The sequence below is a fragment of the Aegilops tauschii genome, unplaced genomic scaffold (genome assembly GCF_002575655.3).
Source record: "Aegilops tauschii subsp. strangulata cultivar AL8/78 unplaced genomic scaffold, Aet v6.0 ptg000915l_obj, whole genome shotgun sequence".
NCBI lineage: Eukaryota > Viridiplantae > Streptophyta > Magnoliopsida > Poales > Poaceae > Aegilops > Aegilops tauschii.
In genome coordinates this window covers 22,566-37,320 of record NW_027333134.1, presented here as the reverse complement: position 1 = coordinate 37,320, position 14,755 = coordinate 22,566, and the positions used below count along the sequence as shown (strand labels likewise).

General features: G+C 36.4%; 6 non-coding genes across 6 annotated transcripts; 4 read left to right on the top strand and 2 right to left on the bottom strand.

Moving 5' to 3' along the window:
• Positions 1–3,611: 3,611 nt before the first annotated feature.
• TRNAS-UGA (transfer RNA serine (anticodon UGA)) lies at positions 3,612–3,699 on the bottom strand. Its single transcript has one exon. It is a non-coding gene; the product is annotated as a tRNA-Ser (tRNA).
• Positions 3,700–4,523: 824 nt separating this feature from the next.
• TRNAG-GCC (transfer RNA glycine (anticodon GCC)) lies at positions 4,524–4,594 on the top strand. Its single transcript has one exon. It is a non-coding gene; the product is annotated as a tRNA-Gly (tRNA).
• Positions 4,595–7,075: 2,481 nt separating this feature from the next.
• On the top strand, positions 7,076–7,147 carry TRNAT-GGU (transfer RNA threonine (anticodon GGU)). Its single transcript has one exon. It is a non-coding gene; the product is annotated as a tRNA-Thr (tRNA).
• Positions 7,148–7,654: 507 nt separating this feature from the next.
• Positions 7,655–7,736, top strand: TRNAY-GUA (transfer RNA tyrosine (anticodon GUA)). The gene has a single exon. It is a non-coding gene; the product is annotated as a tRNA-Tyr (tRNA).
• Positions 7,737–8,095: 359 nt separating this feature from the next.
• Positions 8,096–8,169, top strand: TRNAD-GUC (transfer RNA aspartic acid (anticodon GUC)). The gene has a single exon. It is a non-coding gene; the product is annotated as a tRNA-Asp (tRNA).
• A 2,612-nt stretch (positions 8,170–10,781) lies between these two features.
• TRNAC-GCA (transfer RNA cysteine (anticodon GCA)) lies at positions 10,782–10,852 on the bottom strand. The gene has a single exon. It is a non-coding gene; the product is annotated as a tRNA-Cys (tRNA).
• Between the last annotated feature and the right edge of the window lie 3,903 nt (positions 10,853–14,755).

Here is a 14,755-nt window from a genome sequence, read left to right as displayed (position 1 = left end):
ACGTTCCAAAGCGAAAGGTTTCCGTGATATGATATAGGCAAGAAATAAGAAATAACGGTTGCAAAAAACCCCCTTTTTTTCTTTCAAAAGTCTATAAAAATTATATTGCCAATTCCATTTTAATTATATTCTTTTTTCTTAATGTTAATAAAAAAAGAAGAAAATTCTTGTTTTTTCTTTCTAAAAATCGATATTGGCCGAGAGACAATCAAATAGATTTTCTCTTTAGCGGGCATTTCCATATAGGACTTGTTATAATTATAATAAAACAAGCAGGTTATATAAAAAAAAACGCTTTTTTTGTCGATTATTTATCAAGAAAGCAAAAAGGGTTCTTATCAAATCCACCATAAAATTGGAAAGAAGCATAAAGTAAGTAGACCTGACTCCTTTAATGATGCCTCTATCCGCTATTCTGATATATAAATTCGATGTAGATGAAATTGTATAAGCGAATTTTTTTTATTTCCTTAGACTTAGACCGCGCAAGACAAGAATTTTTCGCTATTTACGATTTCATATTCTTGTTACTAGATGTTCTATAGGAATAAGAAGAAATCGCAACTCCTTTGCGCTACACATAAAATTGGATTTCGAAGGTCCATTTTTTTTTTCAGAATCCTCTATTTTAGTTCTTCCACCCATGCAATAGAGAGGGAATGGGAAAAGAAGGGTTACTTTTATTTTCATTTTTCCCTTAAAAGATAGACTTTGAAATAGGAGTCTTGGAATAATGCTGAATTCAAAGGTTTATTTCTTTCTATAGTATAAGAAAAACAATTTATTTCTATTTCTATAGTATAAGAAAAACAAATAGTATAAGAAAAACAAATCGAATCAAATTCATGGATTTACCACGACCTCGGTTGTGACTGTGACTCCATAGATAAAAATGGGAAATTTCTCTCTTCGAGACCATTGAAAAAGGGCATTGAACGACAAAGAAATCGTCCACAGATAATAAAACTATCATATGCCTTGGAAAGTGATATGAGGTGCTCGGAAATGGTTGAAGTAATTGAATAGGAGGATCACTATGACTATAGCCCTTGGTAGAATTCCTAAAGAAGAAAATGATCTATTTGATACTATGGATGACTGGTTACGAAGGGACCGTTTCGTTTTTGTAGGATGGTCTGGCCTATTGCTCTTTCCTTGTGCTTATTTCGCTTTAGGGGGTTGGTTTACAGGGACAACTTTTGTAACTTCTTGGTATACCCATGGATTGGCTAGTTCCTATTTGGAAGGTTGTAATTTCTTAACCGCAGCAGTTTCTACCCCTGCCAATAGTTTAGCACACTCTTTGTTGCTACTATGGGGGCCCGAAGCACAAGGAGATTTTACTCGTTGGTGTCAATTAGGCGGTCTATGGACTTTTGTAGCTCTCCACGGGGCTTTTGCACTAATAGGTTTCATGTTACGCCAATTTGAACTTGCTCGGTCTGTTCAATTGCGGCCTTATAATGCAATCTCATTCTCTGGTCCAATTGCTGTTTTTGTTTCTGTATTCCTTATTTATCCACTGGGGCAATCTGGTTGGTTCTTTGCGCCGAGTTTTGGCGTAGCAGCGATATTTCGATTCATCCTTTTCTTCCAAGGATTTCATAATTGGACGTTGAACCCATTTCATATGATGGGAGTTGCCGGAGTATTAGGTGCGGCTCTGCTATGCGCTATTCATGGAGCGACCGTAGAAAACACTCTATTTGAGGACGGTGATGGTGCAAATACCTTCCGTGCTTTTAACCCAACTCAAGCTGAAGAAACTTATTCCATGGTCACTGCTAACCGCTTTTGGTCCCAAATCTTTGGTGTTGCTTTTTCCAATAAACGTTGGTTACATTTCTTTATGCTATTTGTACCCGTCACCGGTTTATGGATGAGTGCTATTGGCGTAGTTGGCTTGGCTCTGAACTTACGTGCCTATGACTTTGTTTCCCAGGAAATCCGTGCAGCGGAAGATCCTGAATTTGAGACTTTCTACACCAAAAATATTCTTTTAAACGAGGGTATTCGTGCGTGGATGGCAGCTCAGGATCAGCCTCATGAAAATCTTATATTCCCTGAGGAGGTTCTACCACGTGGAAACGCTCTTTAATGGAACTTTCGTTTTAGCTGGTCGTGACCAAGAAACCACCGGCTTTGCTTGGTGGGCTGGGAATGCCAGACTTATCAATTTGTCCGGTAAACTGCTTGGAGCTCATGTAGCCCATGCCGGATTAATCGTATTCTGGGCCGGAGCAATGAACCTATTTGAAGTGGCCCATTTCGTACCAGAAAAGCCCATGTATGAACAAGGGTTGATTTTACTTCCACACTTAGCTACTCTAGGTTGGGGAGTAGGGCCAGGGGGGGAAGTTCTAGATACTTTTCCGTACTTTGTATCTGGCGTACTTCACCTAATTTCCTCCGCAGTCTTAGGCTTCGGTGGCATTTATCACGCGCTTCTGGGACCCGAGACTCTTGAGGAATCTTTTCCATTCTTTGGTTATGTCTGGAAAGATAGAAATAAAATGACTACAATTTTGGGTATTCACTTAATTTTGTTAGGTCTAGGTGCTTTTCTTCTAGTACTCAAGGCTCTTTATTTTGGCGGTGTATATGATACCTGGGCCCCTGGGGGGGGAGATGTAAGAAAAATTACCAATTTGACCCTTAGCCCCAGTGTTATATTTGGTTATTTACTAAAATCTCCTTTTGGTGGAGAAGGGTGGATTGTTAGTGTAGATGATTTAGAAGATATAATTGGTGGGCATGTATGGTTGGGTTTTATTTGTGTATTTGGCGGAATTTGGCATATTTTAACCAAACCCTTCGCATGGGCTCGCCGTGCATTTGTATGGTCTGGAGAAGCTTACTTGTCTTATAGTTTAGCTGCTTTATCTGTCTTTGGTTTTATCGCTTGTTGTTTTGTATGGTTCAATAATACAGCTTATCCGAGTGAGTTTTATGGACCCACCGGGCCAGAAGCTTCTCAAGCTCAAGCATTTACTTTTCTAGTTAGAGACCAGCGTCTTGGAGCTAATGTGGGATCCGCTCAAGGACCCACAGGTTTAGGTAAATATCTAATGCGTTCCCCAACTGGGGAGGTTATCTTTGGAGGGGAAACTATGCGTTTTTGGGACCTTCGTGCTCCATGGTTAGAACCTCTAAGGGGCCCCAACGGTTTGGACTTGAGTAGGTTGAAAAAAGACATACAACCTTGGCAAGAACGACGCTCAGCAGAATATATGACCCACGCTCCTTTAGGCTCTTTAAATTCCGTGGGTGGCGTAGCTACCGAGATCAATGCAGTTAATTATGTCTCTCCTAGAAGTTGGTTATCAACTTCTCATTTTGTTCTAGGATTCTTCTTTTTTGTGGGCCATTTATGGCATGCAGGAAGAGCCCGAGCTGCTGCAGCAGGTTTTGAAAAGGGAATCGATCGTGATTTGGAACCTGTTCTTTACATGAACCCTCTTAACTAAGATTTTCTTATTTATACCTGTTCTACTTTTTTTCTGTTCTGGCTCGGTTATTCCATCTAGCCGAGCCATTCATTCCTTTTTATGAAAGAAAGATAAGGGACAGAAAAAAAAAAATGAAAGAAACAAACGTATTCAATAAGCAAAAGGAGAGAGAGGGATTCGAACCCTCGATAGTTCCTAGAACTATACCGGTTTTCAAGACCGGAGCTATCAACCACTCAGCCATCTCTCCACAGCCTAATCCTTATTTTACTCCTACAAATAGAACATAGCCATATAAAAAATAAAAAGATTTATTAGCCTCTAGAAAGATATCAGATACAAGTTCCTTTTCGATATATCTCTGTATACTGTATACACGGATACAGGATCCGCTATACCCGCTTGTGAAATAAAGAGTAAATAATCTCTTCTCACCCCCATATCCAAATAAAAAAGCGGTTTAAGTAATAAATTTGAATTAAAGAGAAGAATCAATGGATTCATGATTAAACCCCTCCTACTTCTTGTATTTTTTTACAATTTTGGTTTAAGTGAGGGATCAAATATGTAGTCAACTTTATTTGATGGTAGCTTGGAGGATTAGAAATATGACTATTGCTTTCCAATTAGCTGTTTTTGCATTAATTGCGACTTCCTCAGTCTTAGTAATTAGTGTACCCCTTGTATTTGCTTCTCCTGATGGTTGGTCAAATAATAAAAATGTTGTATTTTCCGGTACATCGTTATGGATTGGACTAGTCTTTCTCGTAGCTATTCTGAATTCTCTCATTTCTTAAATTAAATTTGGTTAATATTTATTAACCCCATAAAAAAGAAATAATAAAGGCCATTTCTTCTAAAAAATTAGAATAGTGAGACGTATTAAAACGCAATTTGCGTTCCGAATTGCTAGCTCTTCTCTTTCAGTATTATGAAATTCCATTCCCATTAGAATATTCATTCACAGATAATAAAAAAAGGAAAACTCTAATATAATAGAAAATGAAATGAAACGGTCGACCCAGACATAGAAGGTCGACCCAGGCGGATATACGCTATAAAATATATACCGTAGCGAGCGTAGTTCAATGGTAAAATATCTCCTTGCCAAGGAGAAGATACGGGTTCGATTCCCGCCGCTCGCCCGCTTAATTTATCAAAGTACTATGATAAAAAGTTTAGTCTAGTTAACTGTTTAACTACTTATATTAAATTAAGTATTAATTAGGTGTTAGTCTAGTGCCGTATCCCTTACTATCTTACCCTTCCTTTGCATCCCACTCAAAAAAAGAGGGCGCTCCGGAGGCAGAAATAGAACTCGCCAACAGAGCTCCAAAAATTGGGTATTAACTGAGACAAACAACGGGCAAACTTTTTTTAAAGGGAAGAGAGAGGTAGACTGTCCCTTTCGTTTCATTTTTATTTTCTGCAGGGTAGGGAGAAGCCTTGCGCCTTCTTTTTTTGAAGGCAAGTGACTTCGCAAACTGCTCAATTTTGCCCTCTAGGGCCGGGAACTAATGAATAAAAAAGGGTTGGATACGCCCCTCTACCATATCTAGAGAAATAGAATAGTCCTTTTATACAGACTGCTAAGTGCGGAGACGGGAATCGAACCCGTGACCTCAAGGTTATGAGCCTCGTGAGCTACCAAACTGCTCTACTCCGCTCTGGAGTACCAGAAACTGGTGGACAAAAAAGGCTTGAATACAAGCCTCTAACATGTCTAGACAAAGAGAATACTCCTTTTATACAGAATGGAGCGGGTAGCGGGAATCGAACCCGCATCGTTAGCTTGGAAGGCTAGGGGTTATAGTCGACGTTGGTTGATTATTTTTAACGTCTCTAATTCAAAACCGAACATGAAATTTTGATTTCATTCGGCTCCTTTATGGATATTCTCACCACTTAACATCTATGTCAGCTTTTCTATTTGAATGGAACCAAAGCTCTCCGCTTTCTAGATGATCCTTATAGAGTAGGAGATAGAAATTCTATCTAAATCCATCTAATCTACTTACTTCGTTCCCTAATTTCATTCAAGAGATCCTGAGGAAAAGAATTGGGTTTCCACCGAGCTTAAACAATATGCGGATGGTTCTAGTAAACCAAAACTATCGTTTTTTAGCTATTTGGCTTCCTTATTCCTTATTTTAAGAAGATTTAGTTACGATTGGAAATCAACTTTTTTGTATCTTCATCCATAGATCCTTTACTCATATTTTCAAAATTGGAATACTTAATCCAATGCAAAATTATGCTTCGCGACTCTGTACTCATAATCCTATTTTTATTTTGGATGCAATTTAAATTAGTCTTTGGATACAAATCGCCAGAATGTATATTCTTCCTCAATATGCTATTGAGAGGAAAAGGATTTAATCCTTTATAAGAACTAAAGTTTTCATCGGAATATAAAAATAAAAAACTTAAGGATGCCTTAAGTATATCATTTCAAATTCAGTTATTATATAGAACGAATCACACTTTTACCACTAAACTATACCCGCTACATTGTAGATTATGGTATAAATGGTACCCTTTGTCAAGGATAGCCATTTGACAAGAAGGCTAATTCCCCCTTATTGAATCAGATGGAGAAGGTTCATGACACTGAGCCGTTGGTACTTCTACTTCGATCGCTCGCCTTTACTTTAGGATTTAGATAGCCCCTCTGGTCTGTAAAAAAAATCTTTTCTTACCATGCTAATAGCGCCTGAACCAAATGTATTTATTTTGATTAGGATCCTATTCTACGGTTACGACTACAATAATAATTATTTACTTTGCAAGGACGTAAGTGTGTCAGACTGCTAAATTGTTTTATTATTCCTACAATATAAACTAGGGGATATAGGGGGTAACACTGTCCCTATAAATTCCTTTTTCCTTTTCTTTTTTGTCCAGAATTGAACAAAAAAGAAATTATGGAAGATGTTTTCTTCCCCCATTAAGTCCGAGCCATAGAGTAAGAGTGAGATGAGTTTTCCAAATTCATCATAGACTTTCCCTATGGCTTGATAGAAGTAAGCAGCAAAGAGTCGTAACTTAAAGAAAAAAACGGACAGGGCCGACAGATTTACCTGATGTAAAGAAGATCCTAAAAGTCTCTGATTAGTCGACTCTCTCCATTTAACACTTTCCTCTCTCTCCTTTTTTCCACTGACTCAATTCTAGTTTATTAGATTCTTGTTTAAAAGAATGAAAAAAGTTCAATAGAACTAAGAACACATAAAAAATAGCATAGAGGATCAAGGCCATTACCAAAAGTTCCTCCCAAGGATCCTATATCCTATTGGGTATCTGTTCCCCGCCTTTTCCCGCTAGGATCGGAAATCTTATATTTTCCATATCCATATACCGTTGAATCCTTGGGGTTCCAGAATCCGCCTATTTTACTAGTCTTCGGAAACGGAAAACCCTGAACCAAGAAGAGTTGGATATGTTATGTAGGGTATGTTTTTTTTTTATTAATTTTATTTTGAGCTCTCAAGATATCGATATATACATATACAATCTCTACATAATGTCTCTCTCTCTATCTCTATATATTATATATATAATATGTACATTATGCAGTAGACCCATAATGGGAAATCCAAGTGGCTAATTTTTGAATTAAATAAAAAGCCCTTTTAACTCAGTGGTAGAGTAATGCCATGGTAAGGCATAAGTCATCGGTTCAAATCCGATAAAGGGCTTTTTAAATTAGTGGTAGAGTAATCTCGTGCTAAGACGTAAGTCGTTGGTTCGAATCTGATAGAGTACTTTTCTACTAAATTGATTCACTTTTGTTCTTTGTTTTTGAAACTTTCTCTATATTTTTAGAGAATTTTATGACTTAGTGCGGGATGGATGCATTTTTGGTCTGAACACTAAATGAAGCACGGAGAATTAATCTATAACGATCAACTAAAAAAAATCCTAGATGAAAACATAACAGAAAAGTTGGAAAAACTCTTTGCTTTGGATCTATTTATACTTTTCGAGTATATTGACAATTCCAAAAAACTGCTCATACTATGATTATAGTATAATCACGAGCGGTTGTATATGGCCCTATCGTCTAGTGATGCCCCTATCGTCTAGTGGTTCAGGACATCTCTCTTTCAAGGAGGCAGCGGGGATTCGACTTCCCCTGGGGGTAGGGAGTATTATGAAAGGAGGTTAATCATAGATTAGCAAAAACCCTAGAATAAATTCTTCCTGGGTCGATGCCCGAGTGGTTAATGGGGACGGACTGTAAATTCGTTGACAATGTCTACGCTGGTTCAAATCCAGCTCGGCCCAAACCAAAAATCTAGGGCTTCGTGAGTATGAACTAAATCCTTTTGTTTTTCTTCCATAAAATAAAATGTCTGATCTATAGAAATAAAAGATAAAGAAAAAAGGGAAATTTTTTTTTTCTAATCCATATCTCTCTCATTCCTTTCTTACAAACAAAAGAGTTTTTCTTATTGAAGGCTGGATTATTATCCATTTTTAGTGATAAAAAATCACGACATACTAGTTATGTCACTCTCACTATACCCACGTATAATATAATATGTGGGTATGTAGTATATGATTCGTCTATTTCTTAGAGTACGAAAGACGAATCGAATCTTCTTATGGTTCTATTTAAGAATGGGTATGCCATACACCCCGCGGGGATTGTAGTTCAATTGGTCAGAGCACCGCCCTGTCAAGGCGGAAGCTGCGGGTTCGAGCCCCGTCAGTCCCGAACTAGGGTTCAATGAATGGAGAAATTGATATTTCCTTTTTCCATGAAAAAAAGGGGCAGGGAGCAAGATCAAATACCCACAGGGCACCCTTACTTCACTTTTTTATTTTGCATCCCTCATTAAAGAGGGAGGGAAGGCATATAGGAATTTTTTTTCACTACTCCCGATCGATAAAGATAAAGAAAGACACACATACGATATGTGGATTAGTAGAATTTAGGATATTATATTACTCTATCTTTCTTTATGATGATACCATCCTCATCTTAATTTCCTATTCCACTCTTATGGAATAGAGTACCGGTATTTTACCGGAATCCATACATAAATCGTATTCCCTTTTTATTTCAGACCTCTTTTCCCCATCTCACTTCTACTGCTTATTTGGATGTCTATGTGACCCATAGAAAGTTGGTCATATAATACATACATAATTGTATGTATAACTATAAGAAAAAGGAAGGGAAATTGTATAAGATTAAGAAAGTAGAAGATTAAGAAAGCTCGTGGGTTAGAGATATAGAAAAGAAAAAGTAGAAAAGGATTAAAAAAGAGGGAATTCCTAATCCAATCAAAAAACCCATTTTGGTCTTAGTGTGGATAGAGGATCTTCCTATGTTATACTATATAACTCTCATCCGTGAAATATAACTCTCATCCATGAATTGATTTGATAGATCCGATATTCATAATATTGAATTGATTCAGTATTATCAGAATGCAAGCCCTACCCTTGAATTTACAAGATACCCCTTTTTCCTCTCCATGGGATTACATCCCGAGTTATTGTGAAAATAAAAAATAAAGAGGTTATGGAAGTCAATATTCTCGCATTTATTGCTACTGCACTGTTCATTCTAGTTCCTACTTCTTTTTTACTTATTATTTATGTAAAAACAGTCAGCCAAAATAATTAATTGGAATTCCAATTAATCATTGAAGAAATTAAAAAGGGATTAAATAAAAAAAATCCAAGTCTTAAATGAAAGGATCTGGTTGGAATCTTAAAGTGTGGTAGAAAGAACTACATATAGTTTTTTCTACGACACTTTAGATTCTTTCTATTATATTATCTTTGAATCTACATAGAATAGATTAGTAGATTGAAATAGTTAAGTAGTCTAATTCAATTTCTTTTTTCATTGCATCCACTTAATTTCAATCAGGTCAAAATAAAAAAATCTAAGACAATTCTTGACCAAAGAATCCATGGAAGGAAAGAAAAATAATATTAAGAATAGACTATAGTAAAAAGTAAAAGGAAATGGAAAATGTGTGATATGCCGTGAATAGTTCCGTGGAAGAAAGTCGAATTTTCTTATGTATAGAACTTTTTTTAACCATTCGTCATTTCTAGTAGAAATTATGAATTGGTATAATGGCTCTTTCTTACATTACAACTTACAATACAAGAGTTTCTTACAGGAGTGAAACAAAACTAAAGAAAAAGATTAAAGAATAACGTTTGACAAAATGATTAATGCAAAATGATCCATTAATGAAAAGAATTGATACAACAATTTGATTACTTAATCAATTAGTAGTATCCCTAGAGTCCACTCCTTCCCCATACTACTAGTGAAAGAGAAAATGTAAAGACTACCATTAAAGCAGCCCAAGCGAGACTTACTATATCCATCTAAATTATGTCTCCTATTTCTATGAAGGGATTATTCTATTCTACTATTGATCAATAATCATAGTGGAATCAAGGGTACAGAGTCAAAAAGGGATTCCGCCCTAAGGCCATGGATCAATCAGTTCAAGGAATTTACTCCTAACAAATTCTTATAGGAATTCTGGTAGAATTAGAGAGCATTAAAAATACGATACTATAGCCCTTTTTTCCTTAAAAAAGAAAGAGTACGGGAATGATGTCCTGAATAGAAGAAGCGGGAATAGGAAGATTTTTTATTCCTTTTGTTACTCTTTTTTTTTTTTTAAGCAAAGGACGCCCGAATATACCATAAAATTAACGATAGATAAATATTTATTGGATACCTACCTTACCTAATGTTTATTTTTGACCTAAACCCTGCAGCCTTGCTTTGTATCATTCTATGAAAGAATGAAGAGGAAGAGATTTTATCCATAACACAACTCCTAAATTGATTTTTGATCGACCTATTTAATCTGATTCTCGTTAGAATTAAAATTAAGTAGTCCTTACTTTAGTGTATGTAGGTAACATAAGATGTACGATAAAAAAATGTATAATAATTAGTAAGTCTTGATATTCTTTCGTGGAGTCCCTTCTTGAATCTTAGATTGAAAAAAAAAAAGAATGCCCCTTAGGGACCTTTCTTTGGATACCAAGATTTCTGACATCTTATCCTCGTATTTTAAAATTATCAAATCGAATCTCAATTAAGAACCAATTCAAATTCATATAATAAAAGAATAAGGAAACACTACCTCACCCCTATTGATAACCATTTTGGCCACTACCGTCAAAACAAACCCTAACCCTAGTTTGAGGATAGAACTATGGTATGGTTTCTCTAAACCCAGTATCGGCAGGCCCAGTTACTCTCTTGCCCGAACTTATGCGAAGTAAAAATTGATCGAATTCGATCAGCACTATAAAAAAAACCTAAGTATTTTATTGATCAGGCGGCACCCAGATTTGAACTGGGGATAAAGGATTTGCAGTCCCCTGCCTTACCGCTTGGCCATGCCGCCAAAAAATCCGATCAAAAATCTAGAAAACAGCAAGTATTCATCCACGTTTTCTTACGAAAAGCCCCTTTTATTTTGAATATAATTCTACTTACTTTTTTCCAATCTTTTTCAAAAAATCTATTCCTGCTTTTTTTGATCCAGTTTCTATTATTCTCCTCGATAGATTCTATCTTAAAACATACATTGTTAACACAATAAAACTTCCCATTTCTTTCTATTGAGATGAAAAAGAAGAAAAAGTGGATTTCTATTCACAGGCTGCAAAATTCAGAATAAATTGGAACCGTTAACTAGAATTCTCTTTTTTTTATTGCAGTAGTGAACTACTCTTAAATCGGTATTATCTCCCCCCCCTTCAATGGCATAATAAAATAGTATGACTTTATGCTTAATCCGTGTATAGGTAAACTTTAGGTCCGAACAGCATTATTATCCAAAGATCCCCTTTATGTACATATCTCTATGGAGAATCATGCTTTAATTTTTAAAAGTATTAAATTAAATATCTTGAATAAAAAAAGGAAATTTGCTCTGATATAGAGTATAACCTTACTATCTTGGCCTACCCAAGTGAAATTACGATAAAAGAAAAGCATGGATATGGGGAGAGGTGGATAACTAGATTGGCATGTACTTAAAAAAGGGACTTACTTGATTTTAGAATTCCACAATGAAATACTGAATTTTCTAGTAATTATACTACTCCGATCCGAAATAAAAAAGAACCCTCAAATTATTTTGAGAAATTAAAGTAAGCACGCTATTCTAAATCGAAGTAAAGTCAAACTTTCTAGTATATTATATTACGGCTTTATTACATTCATAGAAAGGAGATAAAATGAGAAATCTTTGCCATCCAATCTGATTAGAATATCATAACATAAAGTATAAGTGGCAGAATTTTTTTTTTTAGGAATGTTTTATCAATTCATTTTCATTTCATTTGTACCCCTGGCAAACTCGAACTTTCGTCCAAATGGTCTCTATTCATATGTATGAAATACTATATGAAATACGTATGTGGAGTTCCCTAGAATTTCATGTGATTCAGTAAACAGAATATAGATTCCATGATTGCTAGATCGATCCAGAGGGATTGATGAAGAGTGAGCTGATAATGGAATTTTTCTTTGATAAACAGGAAACTTAAGATTAAGATGCTCCGGAATGGAAACGAGGGAATGTCCACAATACCCGGATTTAGTCAGATCCAATTCGAGGGATTTTGTAGGTTCATTAATCAAGCCTTAGCAGAAGAACTTGACAAGTTTCCAACAATTAAAGATCCAGATCACGAAATTGCATTTCAATTATTTGCGAAAGGATATCAATTGCTAGAACCCTCGATAAAAGAAAGAGATGCTGTGTATGAATCACTCACCTATTCTTCCGAATTATATGTATCTGCGAGATTAATTTTTGGTTTCGATGTGCAAAAGCAAACCATTTCTATCGGAAACATTCCTATAATGAATTCCTTAGGAACCTTTATTATAAATGGAATATACCGAATTGTGATCAATCAAATATTGCTAAGTCCTGGTATTTACTACCGCTCGGAATTAGATCATAAGGGAATTTCTATCTACACTGGCACTATAATATCAGATTGGGGGGGGAGATCGGAATTAGCAATTGATAAAAAAGAAAGGATATGGGCTCGCGTGAGTAGAAAACAAAAGATATCTATTCTAGTTCTATCATCAGCTATGGGTTCGAATCTAAGAGAAATTCTAGATAATGTTTCCTACCCTGAAATTTTCTTGTCTTTCCCGAATGCTAAGGAGAAGAAGAGGATTGAGTCAAAAGAAAAAGCTATTTTGGAGTTTTATCAACAATTTGCTTGTGTAGGTGGGGACCTGGTATTTTCGGAGTCCTTATGCGAGGAATTACAAAAGAAATTTTTTCAACAAAAATGTGAATTAGGAAGGATTGGTCGACGAAATATGAATCGGAGACTTAATCTTGATATACCTCAGAACAATACATTCTTGTTACCACGAGATGTATTGGCCGCTACGGATCATTTGATTGGAATGAAATTTGGAACGGGTATACTTGACGATGACGATATGAATCACTTGAAAAATAAACGTATTCGTTCGGTTGCAGATCTGTTACAAGATCAATTCGGATTGGCTCTTGGTCGTTTACAACATGCAGTTCAAAAAACTATTCGTAGAGTATTCATACGTCAATCGAAACCGACTCCCCAAACTTTGGTAACTCCAACTTCAACTTCAATTTTATTAATAACTACTTATGAGACCTTTTTTGGCACATACCCGTTATCTCAAGTTTTTGATCAAACGAATCCATTGACACAAACTGTTCATGGGCGAAAAGTGAGTTGTTTAGGTCCTGGAGGGTTGACGGGGAGAACCGCAAGTTTTCGGAGCCGAGATATTCATCCGAGTCACTATGGGCGTATTTGTCCAATTGACACGTCTGAAGGAATCAATGTTGGACTTACTGGATCCTTAGCAATTCATGCGAGAATTGATCACTTGTGGGGATCCATAGAGAGTCCGTTTTATGAAATATCTGCTGAGAAAGCAAAAGAAAAAAAAGAGAGACAGGTGGTTTATCTATCACCAAATAGAGATGAATATTATATGATAGCAGCAGGAAATTCTTTGTCCTTGAATCAAGGTATTCAGGAAGAACAGGTTGTTCCGGCTAGATACCGTCAAGAATTCTTGACTATTGCATGGGAACAGATTCATGTTAGAAGTATTTTTCCTTTCCAATATTTTTCTATTGGGGGTTCTCTCATTCCTTTTATTGAGCACAATGATGCGAATCGGGCTTTAATGAGTTCTAATATGCAGCGCCAAGCAGTTCCGCTTTCTCGGTCCGAGAAATGCATTGTTGGAACTGGATTGGAACGCCAAACAGCTCTAGATTCGAGGGTTTCCATTATAGCCGAACGCGAGGGAAAGATCATTTCTACTGATAGTCATAAGATACTTTTATCAAGTAGTGGGAAGACTATAAGTATTCCTTTAGTTAACCACCGTCGCTCTAACAAAAATACTTGTATGCACCAAAAACCCCGGGTTCCACGGGGTAAATCCATTAAAAAAGGACAAATTTTAGCAGAAGGAGCTGCTACAGTTGGGGGCGAACTTGCTTTAGGAAAAAACGTATTAGTAGCTTATATGCCATGGGAAGGTTACAATTTTGAAGACGCAGTACTAATTAGCGAACGTTTGGTATATGAAGATATTTATACCTCTTTTCACATCCGGAAATATGAAATTCAGACGGATACGACAAGCCAGGGCTCCGCTGAAAAAATCACTAAAGAAATACCACATCTAGAAGAACATTTACTCCGCAATTTGGACAGAAATGGAGTTGTTAGGTTGGGATCCTGGGTAGAAACTGGTGATATTTTAGTAGGTAAATTAACGCCTCAGATAGCGAGCGAATCATCTTATATCGCGGAAGCTGGATTATTACGGGCCATATTTGGCCTTGAGGTTTCCACTTCAAAAGAAACTTCTCTGAAATTACCTATAGGTGGAAGAGGGCGCGTTATCGATGTGAAATGGATCCAAAGGGACCCGCTCGACATAATGGTTCGTGTATATATTTTACAGAAACGTGAAATCAAAGTTGGGGATAAAGTAGCCGGAAGACATGGGAATAAAGGGATCATTTCCAAAATTTTGCCTAGGCAAGATATGCCCTATTTGCAAGATGGAACACCCGTTGATATGGTCTTCAATCCCTTAGGAGTACCCTCCCGAATGAATGTGGGACAAATATTTGAAAGCTCGCTCGGATTAGCGGGGGATCTGCTAAAGAAACATTATAGAATAGCACCCTTTGATGAGAGATATGAGCAAGAGGCTTCAAGAAAACTTGTGTTTTCAGAATTATATGAAGCCAGTAAAG